The sequence below is a fragment of the Anomaloglossus baeobatrachus genome, chromosome 11 (assembly GCF_048569485.1).
Source record: "Anomaloglossus baeobatrachus isolate aAnoBae1 chromosome 11, aAnoBae1.hap1, whole genome shotgun sequence".
NCBI classification, from domain to species: Eukaryota; Metazoa; Chordata; class Amphibia; order Anura; family Aromobatidae; genus Anomaloglossus; species Anomaloglossus baeobatrachus.
Genome location: NC_134363.1, coordinates 184112901 through 184124318, shown reverse-complemented (window position 1 = coordinate 184124318; position 11418 = coordinate 184112901).

Below are 11418 nucleotides of genomic sequence, written 5' to 3'. Positions count from 1 at the left end.
CACGGGCTCCTCAGTTTTTTGCTTTGTGCGAAGGAGGTCAGACACGCACGCACAGCTCCACAGATTGGTCAGCAGCAGCTGCTGACTATATCGGATGGAAGAAAAGTGGGCCCATATAGAGCCCCCAGCATGCTCCCTTCTCACCCCACTCTTGTCGGTGGTGTTGTAAGGTTGAGGTATCCATTGCGTACCGGAGGCTGGAGCCCACATGCTGTTTTCCTTCCCCATCCCCCTCAGGGCTCTGGTGGAAGTGGGATCCTATCGGTCTCCAGGCACTGAGGCCGTGCTTCATCCACAACTCCTGTGGAGCCTGCTGGATAGGAGCCGGGTATCGTTCAGGGACATGGCCCTGCTACTTGGAGGTACTCTGTATCCCTGTGGGGACAGCGCACAGCAACACTCCAGCTTTGCTGGGTGTGCTAGTGCACCGGGGACCACGGCGCTGACCGGGTTTAATATGTGCCATTACACACTCAGCGTTGCTGAGTGTGTTTATGTATAGGGACTGCCGCACTGACCGCCGCGGCCATGGAAACACTGCGGCGCGCCAGGGACTTTCACGCCGGCCGCGCTTTTACGGCGGCCGCGTTTATTACTAGAGTCCCCGGCTTTTTGCGGCCTAGTTTCCCTTTCCTCCCGCCCACAGCCCTGACAGGCAGGGGAAGGGCGGGACGCTGCACAGAACGAGCAGCACTGAGGGCTGGAGCATGCTTTGCATACTCCACCCCTCTCACTGTGCACAGTGCGGGCACCAGTTCCCGCTCTTTCTGGGTCACGCCCACGGCTCCCTCCTCTCCTCAGGACGCCGGCAGCCATTCCTGTCAGCTCCTCGGACGCTGCAGAGGGGGACAAAGTCTGGGAGACCCAGGCAGGGACTCTGGTGGCCTCACAACCGCTTTAGGTGGGTGGTAAGCAGCACCTGTGGTGCTAGCCCCATTGTGCAGTAGTGTAACATTTATATGTTTATGGTATATATGTTTTACACTGTATGGTGCACAGTTGATTTCTGGCTATATACCCTATTGTGTTACTCAGGGAAGATAATAGCATGGCGCCCACGAAAGGCAGGGGTGCCAAAACACAGGCTTATTATGCTGCCTGCGCCGCATGTACGACCCCGCTACCGGCAGGTTCCACTGACCCTCATTGTCTGCACTGTTCGGCCCCTGTGGCACTTGCTCAGCCAGAGCCTCTGCTAGGGGGGGCCCAGGGGGAGCCACCTGCTAACACTGTTCAGGTGACGGGGACGGAAAACTCTCTGAGACTATGGCTAAGATACTAGAAGCCTTGCAGTCCAGACCGGTATCTCAGCACAGGGACTCTGTTGAATCTTTGTTCCCTGGCCCACCTCAGCTGGACCAACAATGTCCTCCCGGGGTATCTCATGGATCCCAGGCGGAGGGTTCTGACACAGACCCCGGCCCCAGACCGACTAAGCGAGCTCGCTTAGATTTTCCCTCGACATCATCATATTGTGCAGGGTCTCAGAGGGGGGAATCTCTGGTTGATGATGCGGAGACAGCTGATCAGGATTCTGATCCTGAGGCCGCTCTCAATCTTGATACTCCGGACGGGGACGCCATAGTGAACGACCTTATTGCGTCCATCAATCGTATGTTGGATATTTCTCCCTCAGCTCCTCCGGTGGAGGAGTCAGCTTCCCTGCAGGAGAAATTCCGTTTCAGGTTTCCCAAGCGCACACCGAGTATGTTTCTGGACCACTCTGATTTCAGAGAGGCAGTCCAGAATCACCATGCTTGTCCAGATAAGCGTTTTTCTAAGCGCCTTAAGGATACACGTTATCCTTTTCCCCCTGACGTGGTCAAAAGTTGGGCTCAGTGTCCCAAAGTGGATGCTCCAATCTCCAGACTGGCAGCTAGATCCATACTTGCAGTGGAAGATGGGGCTTCACTCAAAGATGCCACTGACAGGCAGATGGAGCTCTGGTTGAAATCCATCTATGAAGCTATCGGCGCTTCTTTTGCCCCAGCGTTCGCAGCCGTATGGGCGCTACAAGCTATCTCAGCAGGTCAAGCGCAAATTGACGCAGCCACACGCACGTCCGCGCCACAGGTGGCGTCCATAACCACTCAGACGTCGGCATTTGCGTCTTATGCTATTAATGCTGTCCTGGACTCTGCGAGCCGTACGGCGGTTGCAGCCGCCAATTCGGTGGTACTCCGCAGGGCCTTGTGGCTACGGGAATGGAAGGCAGATTCTGTTTCCAAAAAGCGCTTAACCAGTTTGCCAATTTCTGGCGACCGATTGTTTGGCGAGCGTTTGGATGAAATCATCAAACAATCCAAGGGAAAGGATACATCCTTACCCCAGCCCAAACCGAACATACCCCAACAGAGGAAGGGGCAGTCGAGGTTTCGGTCCTTTCGGGGCGCGGGCAGGTCCCAATTCTCCTCGTCCAAAAGGCCTCAGAAAGATCAAAGGAACTCTGACGCATGGCGGTCTAAGTCACGTCCTAAAAAGGCCACCGGAGGTGCCGCTACCAAAGCGGCTTCCTCATGACTTTCGGCCTCCTCACTCCGCATCTTCGGTCGGTGGCAGGCTCTCCCGCTTTTGCGACACCTGGCTGCCACGGGTAAAAGACCGTTGGGTGAGAGACATTGTCTCACGGTTACAAGATAGAGTTCACCTCTCGTCCCCCGACTCGATTCTTCAGGTCATCCCCGCCTCCCGAGCGAGCCGAGGCTCTTCTGCAGGCGCTGGGCACTCTGAAGGCAGAAGGAGTGGTGGTCCCTGTTCCTCTTCAGCAACAGGGCCACGGTTTTTACTCCAACTTGTTTGTGGTCCCAAAGAAGGACGGGTCTTTCCGTCCTGTCCTGGACCTGAAACTTCTCAACAAACACGTAACGACCAGGCGGTTCCGGATGGAATCCCTCCGCTCCGTCATCGCCTCAATGTCCCAAGGAGATTTCCTTGCATCGATCGATATCAAAGATGCTTATCTCCACGTACCGATTGCTCCAGAGCACCAGCGCTTCTTGCGCTTTGCCATAGAAAACGAACACCTGCAGTTCGTGGCACTGCCGTTCGGCCTGGCAACAGCCCCACGGGTTTTCACCAAGGTTATGGCTACTGTAGTAGCGGTCCTCCACTCTCAGGGTCACTCGACGCTACCCTGGAGACTCTCCAGAGTTTCGGGTGGATCATCAATTTTCCAAAGTCAAATCTGACACCGGCCCAATCGCTCACATACCTTGGCATGGAGTTTCATACCCTCTCAGCGATAGTGAAGCTTCCGCTGATCAAGCAGCGGTCACTACAGACAGGGGTACAATCTCTCCTTCAAGGCCAGTCACACCCCTTGAGGCGCCTCATGCACTTCCTGGGGAAGATGGTGGCAGCAATGGAGGCAGTTCCTTTCGCGCAGTTTCACCTGCGTCCTCTTCAATGGGACATCCTACGCAAATGGGACAGGAAGCCGACGTCCCTCGACAGGAACGTCTCCCTCTCTCAGGCGACCAAAGCTTCCCTTCGGTGGTGGCTTCTTCCCACTTCATTATCGAAGGGGAAATCCTTCCTACCCCCATCCTGGGAGGTGGTCACGACGGACGCGAGTCTGTCAGGGTGGGGAGCGGTTTTTCTCCACCACAGGGCTCAGGGTACGTGGAACCAGCAAGAGTCCTCGCTTCAGATCAATGTTCTGGAAATACGGGCAGTGTACCTTGCCCTGAAAGCGTTCCAGCAGTGGCTGGAAGGCAGGCAGATCCGAATTCAGTCGGACAATTCCACAGCGGTGGCATACATCAACCACCAAGGCGGCACACGCAGTCGGCAAGCCTTCCAGGAAGTCCGGCGGATTTTGATGTGGGTGGAAGCCACGGCCTCCACCATCTCTGCAGTTCACATTCCAGGCGTGGAAAACTGGGAAGCAGATTATCTCAGTCGCCAGGGCATGGACACAGGGGAATGGTCCCTTCACCCGGACGTGTTTCAGGAGATCTGTTGCCGCTGGGGGGTGCCGGACGTCGACCTCATGGCGTCCCGGCACAACAACAAGGTACCAACGTTCATGGCACGGTCTCAAGATCCCAGAGCTCTGGCGGCAGACGCCTTAGTTCAGGATTGGTCGCAGTTTCAGCTCCCTTATGTGTTTCCTCCGCTGGCACTGTTGCCCAGAGTGTTACGCAAGATCAGGGCCGACTGCCGCCGCGTCATCCTCGTCGCTCCAGACTGGCCGAGGCGGTCGTGGTACCCGGATCTGTGGCATCTCACGGTCGGCCAACCGTGGGCACTACCAGACCGACCAGACTTGCTATCTCAAGGGCCGTTTTTCCATCTGAATTCTGCGGCCCTCAACCTGACTGTGTGGCCATTGAGTCCTGGATCCTAGCGTCTTCAGGGTTATCTCAAGACGTCGTTGCCACTATGAGACAGGCTAGGAAACCAACGTCCGCCAAGATCTACCACAGGACGTGGAAAATTTTCCTGTCGTGGTGCTCTGCTCAGGGTTTTTCTCCCTGGCCTTTTGCCTTGCCCACTTTTCTGTCCTTCCTTCAATCTGGACTGGAAAAGGGTTTGTCGCTCGGCTCCCTTAAGGGACAAGTTTCAGCGCTCTCTGTGTTTTTCCAGAAGCGCCTAGCCAGACTTCCACAGGTACGCACGTTCCTGCAGGGGGTTTGTCACATCGTTCCTCCTTACAAGCGGCCGTTAGAACCCTGGGATCTGAACAGGGTGCTGCTGGTTCTTCAGAAACCACCATTCGAGCCAATGAGAGATATTTCTCTCTCACACCTTTCGCAGAAAGTGGTTTTTCTAGTAGCAGTCACTTCACTTCGGAGAGTGTCGGAGCTAGCAGCGCTGTCATGCAAAGCCCCTTTCCTGGTTTTTCACCAGGACAAGGTGGTTCTGCGTCCGGTTCCGGAATTTCTCCCTAAGGTGGTGTCACAAACCACCGGGGGGGTCACTCAGAAATCCCCCGCGCTGGCTACCAGTATGTCACAATCGGGGGGTAACAAGTGGGGGTCACCCCTCCTTTATACCTCCCGACCGACAGACAGAGCACGTGACGCGCTCTCTAGCGCCCCTCTTATAGTCAGGCCAATTATGGAATTGCCCGACCATAAGCAAGGAGGCCGCTATACTACTTATGCCGATTATTGAAGGGTCCCCGGTGAGAGTAAGGTATATATTCCCCCGACCTCCGCGGGCGGAATATATAAAATCTCCCCGAATCTCACTGGCCTCCCCACAATAATCCTTGGCACAATAATATGTCACAAACCACCGGGGGGGTCACTCAGAAATCCCCCGCGCTGGCTACCAGTACGTCACAATCGGGGGGTAACAAGTGGGGGTCACCCCTCCTTTATACCTCCCGACCGACAGACAGAGCACGTGACGCGCTCTCTAGCGCCCCTCTTATAGTCAGGCCAATTATGGAATTGCCCGACCATAAGCAAGGAGGCCGCTATACTACTTATGCCGATTATTGAAGGGTCCCCGGTGAGAGTAAGGTATATATTCCCCCGACCTCCGCGGGCGGAATATATAAAATCTCCCCGAATCTCACTGGCCTCCCCACAATAATCCTTGGCACAATTCGCTGCCACCAACCGATTTACGGTAACTATTAGCCGAACACACAGACGTGGGATTCAAGATCGAGATAACAGAACAGCCCAAGATTAATTATATAATTTAATCAGCCTAAAGCACACTAGAAACTACAATATATACAATAGGGAATCTACAGAATATACATATGTCAGAGTACAGTTACAATCAAAGCATGGGTTACAAACAGGCATACACAGTTCCAGCAGTTACCTTGTTGCGTCTGGCCACAGGGGGGCGCTGTACCCAGGTTTCTAGGATCCTTCCCACAGATGTTTCCTACACGTGCCCCCAGCGAAAGAACACTGGAAAATGGCCGAAGTAGGGTTATCAACCTGGGCAGATCCAGGTCCCCTCCTACCTTAGTGACCTCACAGGGAAGCACTGCCACTCCCCCTGCATGGATCAGAATTATCCAGCAAAGGGGATATTGGCCATAACTTTGCCTGGGAGCGTCGTAGGCAGACGCCAATGCTCTCATTGTGACAGTTATGAATTTAGCTACAGAACGAGGGGACTCATGACCTGTCTGCCAGTTCCCCATTGGCTGATATCACGCCTGGGGCATTTCCCAATGTCCTGCTCCCATAAAAAGGGTGTGCCGGCATCGTCCGCATGCGGAGACACCATTTTTATGGTTGCCATATTTATCGGAAATATGGCTTGCGAGATATGAACCATTTTTTTACTGGAGTCGTTCTGTCTGGCTATTTCCATAGCCTTGCTAATGAGATACAACTCTTGTTACAGGGTGACGGCAGGGAGTCATCCTGTGTCCATTGTTCCCACACCACCTCATTTCCATATCACAGGACATGGCCATGGAGGTGTAAGTGGAACACTGAGGACAAGAAGGGAGGGGGCACTGCCAGGGAGTGATGAGGGATTATGACTGGAGTCATAATTCATCTTCATATCCCGGGATTTGCCTCACAGGTGGTATCCCCCTTTCATCTCAATCAGGATATCTCCTTACCTTCTTTTTGTCCTCATCCAGTTCACCAATGTGAAAAGGATTTGCACTTGTTAGATCTGGTGAGAGCACTCAGACTCTACATTTCTCGTACGGCGCCCCTGCGCCGCTCGGATGCACTCTTTGTCCTTGTCGCTGGCCAGCGTAAAGGGTCACAGGCTTCCAAATCAACCTTGGCTCGGTGGATCAAGGAGCCAATTCTCGAAGCCTACCGTTCGGCTGGGCTTCCGGTTCCCTCAGGGCTGAAGGCCCATTCTACCAGAGCCGTGGGCGCGTCCTGGGCTTTGAGGCACCAGGCTACGGCTCAGCAGGTGTGTCAGGCGGCTACCTGGTCGAGCCTGCACACTTTCACGAAACACTATCAGGTGCATACCTATGCTTCGGCGGATGCCAGCCTAGGTAGACGAGTCCTTCAGGCGGCGGTTGCCCACCTGTAGGAAAAGGCCGTGTTATGGCTCTCTTACGAGGTATTATTTTACCCACCCAGGGACTGCTTTTGGACGTCCCAATTGTCTGGGTCTCCCAATGGAGCGACAAAGAAGAAGGGAATTTTGTTTACTTACCGTAAATTCCTTTTCTTCTAGCTCCAATTGGGAGACCCAGCACCCGCCCCTGTTTTTTTGTGTACACATGTTGTTCATGTTGAATGGTTTCAGTTCTCCGATATTCCTTCGGATTGAAGTTACTTTAAACCAGTTTATAATTCTTTTTCCTCCTTCCTGCTTTTGCACCAAAACTGAGGAGCCCGTGGGAGCACGGGGGGTGTATAGGCAGAAGGGGAGGGGCTTAACACTTTTAAGTGTAATACTTTGTGCGGCCTCCGGAGGCATAACCTATACACCCCAATTGTCTGGGTCTCCCAATTGGAGCTAGAAGAAAAGGAATTTACGGTAAGTAAACAAAATTCCTTTCTTTTCGGGTGCGGGGTTTTTTTTTTTAAACCGCGGGTGCGGTAATCTTTCAATGCCTGTGGAATTTTCTTGAGAGAATTCCATTTTCCAGTGTGCACACAGCCTTCACCCCTGCCACAGGCAATCCGTGCACATTGGCTGACTTGTAAAGCTGACGTGTCTCACAGGCACAAGTGGAATCTCATTCCACCCATGCATTTTCACCCCTTTAAATGGTGATGTGCAGTCTTGCAGGCCTCTGTTGGAAGTCACGTGATGTGATCATGTGGATCTATGGTAGCACAGGGTCATGTGGTGACTCCTGTAGCTCACATGACTCGGTCCTGTAACCAGCAGCCAAGTACTGCCTGTTACAGGAGAGAATTACTTTATTCATTTATTATAGCGCTATTCTGCAGCGCTTAACATACATCAGGAACACTGTCCCCATTGGGGCTCACAATCTAGAGTCCCTATCTGTATGTCTTTGGAGTGTGGGAGGAAACCGGAGAACCCGGTGGAAACCCACGCAAACACGGGGAGAAGATACAAACTGCTTGCAGATGTTGTCCTTAGTGGGATTTGAATCCAGGATCCCGCCACCACAAGACTGCAGTGCTGACCACTGAGCCACCACAAGACTGCAGTGCTAACCACTGAGCCACCACAAGACTGCAGTGCTAGCCACTGAGCCACCACAAGACTGCAGTGCTAGCCACTGAGCCACCACAAGACTGCAGTGCTAGCCACTGAGCCACCACAAGACTGCAGTGCTAGCCACTGAGCCACTACAAGACTGCAGTCCTAGCCACTGAGCCACCACAAGACTGCAGTGCTAGCCACTGAGCCACCGCAAGACTGCAGTGCTAGCCACTGAGGCACCACAAGACTGCAGTGCGAACCACTGAGGCACCACAAGACTGCAGTGCTAGCCACTGAGGCACCACAAGACTGCAGTGCTAGCCACTGAGGCACCACAAGACTGCAGTGCTAGCCACTGAGGCACCACAAGACTGCAGTGCTAGCCACTGAGGCACCACAAGACTGCAGTGCTAGCCACTGAGGCACAGCAAGACTGCAGTGCTAGCCACTGAGGCACCACAAGACTGCAGTGCTAGCCACTGAGGCACCAAGTGATCAATCCTTATAGTCCCCTAGGAGACTAGTAAAAAAAAGCTTTGAAAAATTATATCTAGGATAAAATCGTCCCCTATTGAAAATTAAAGGGTTAAATATACACTTATCAAAATATAGAATCAATCTGATCGGCAAATGGTGTAGCAATCCAAATGCTTTTTTTGGGGTTTTTTTTTGCCACATTTTGCATAAAAGGCAATCAAAACTTAGTATCTGCATAAAAATGGTATTAAATGTCAGCTTGAGACTAAAAAACTATAAATCCTGAGGGAAAACTGACTCGATGGGTAGCAGGAAATAACTTTTATATATATATATATATATATATATATATACACATACATACACACCCCTTAGATAAAATTAAAGCTATACACATATTTGTCTACAAACTTGCACCTACCTGAGGAATCGGACATATCGGTTTTACCATAGTGAACGGAGTATAATCACTTTTTTTTTTCTAATATTTTTTTTTTTTTTCTCTCGATGGCAAAACTAATATTTTCATTCGGCAGTACAGCTTATCTCAGATAAACAAGCCCTCACATGGCCAGATTGACAGAAAAAATAAAGCTACAGCTCTCAGAAGAAGGGTGGCAGAGGAAATGGAAAGCGCAAAATGGGCCAGTCATGAAGGGGTTAAATAAGGTTGTCCACTACTTCAAAATCTATGCCCTATCATTTCAGTATAGGACATCGATATCTGCGCCCCCCCCCCACTTCCCCTCACTGATTGTCCGCTGTTCTGTACCCGCAATGCTCTTCTATGCAGCTGCCCGTCATCTGATGGTGCCCGGTCGCTGTATATCACAGCTGCTCCTGAATGTGGCACCAAGAACAGCAGGAATTGGGGGTGTCAGACGCGGGCCCCGGGATGGTCCGTCATTCCTCTATCCTTAGGATGGGTAGTCGCCAACCTCTTCCTATGTTACAATCAGTCCTGGATCCTGTAAGAAGTGAACCCTGAACACAGCCGGTCACTGACGTGCGGTGGCTGCTTCTGCGCTGTAGATTACATAGACCTGCAGGAAGTCTCAGCTCCTGTCCAATCACTAGTGACTTCCCCAAACTTAAAGGGGTATTCCCATCTTCAATATCCCATCCCAATATGTAGTATATTAGACATGTAGTATAGAGCTCCTGATTAGCCATATCTTTTACTTATGTCCCGTGCATTGCTGCTTGTATATCCAGTTACATCTACCCATGGTGATAGTTGCTTCTGGTCATAACCATGGATACCTAAGCTGCAATGCCCTGCACATGAGGTAAGAGACATAGCTAATCAGGAGAACTATACTACATTTCTAATTGTAGATACTGGCTAATATTACATAATCATATGTGTCTTGGAAGGTGGGAATAACTGAGCAGAGAAGCCCAGTAATGGAGACGACATGGTGCTGGCCTCACCCTGCCCAGGAGTATGTCAGCAAAATTTATTTTTTTTTTATTTTTTGGTGAAACTGAAACTGCATCTGTGCAGAAAAAAAACCCCAAAACTAAAACATGAGAAAACAATCCATTGCTTAAACTGCACAATTGGGAGGTCTCTAAAGAAATCCCCATGTCTTCAACTCTCATTGTACATAGCAGAGCTCCTTTTGCTTTTCTTTCAGCCACATTCAACACTGCACCCCGTTACCTTTTGTGGCGTGCATCACACCCCCATTTACTAATGTCAGCCTGAGGTTTCTCATAGAAAGCACATTGGGGATCGCCTTCTGCACAGTATGCACCCATCCAGGGGTTCCCTCCTCTATTCAGTCATTTCCCTTCACTGCTGCATCAAAAACCTAACTTCTTACCTCTTTCTATTCCCTCCCCCCCCTTTCCAATTTGATTTTTGGGTGAAAGTCTCCATCTGGAGACCTGCTCTTGGCTCTTCATAGCTTGTTGCTATTGCCCCAAGCTGTGAGCTATACTGGGACCACTGCTATAGGTGACTGGGCACTCGATGAAGAATTGGGATTGTCACAATGGTCGATGTGTTGCAGTACTCATGAATCTCCACTAGAGGGCAGGCTGCATTCATTGTGGCACCTTACTGACTGTGGCTGCAGTGCCTGTAAGTCACCATTAGATGGCGGTATGTTACACATCACATTGCTGCCATCTGGGGCTGTGAATATTTCTGCCTTGGGCCTTATGTGAATATAGGGAAACTTGCTGCACACGTAAGGGATTTTTCAATAATGAATTGGTACAGGATTCTCATACACTAGTATCATGTTGGGTGCTTAGATGTTGCTGTTTGCAGCATCTCAGGAATGAGTGCGTCGGACTGAGTTTGCAAATACCCATCTGTCGGGCCTCCTGTCCGGAGCTACCTGCCTTATGATCCTATGCTGGTGCCATCTGAATACAGCCTTACAGAGGTGTGGATTTGGCCCAATTTCCTTTCTAAAATAAACAATGGATGGAGAAACACCAGAGTATGGTCACAGCAAGCAGCCATCATGGAGGCATTTTATTGAAGGTTTTATAGCCGAGGTAGAAAGCGAAGAGATGAATGGGTGAAGGAGGAAGGGTGAGTGGGCAATAAGGGGGTGGGGGGGGGCGTCTTGTCTCGTTAAAGGGAAATTAGACATGGGGGTTCCTGTTAAAAATCTCCACAAAAATAAAACTGCATGCTGCATGGAGTGTTTTTTTGAGGAGACCATGTAATATCCCATATCTCCAGTAGTGGGCGCTGCAGAGGGGCGTATTCACATGTAGCTTCCTATAAGAGCTGATTTCTAGAGTCTACATTTAGGATGCATCTTTGCAGTTTGGTTTTCTCTGGCTATATGGCTGCTATATGGCTGATCACTGCAGAATGTTATAAGAGAATCCTTTAGTGAG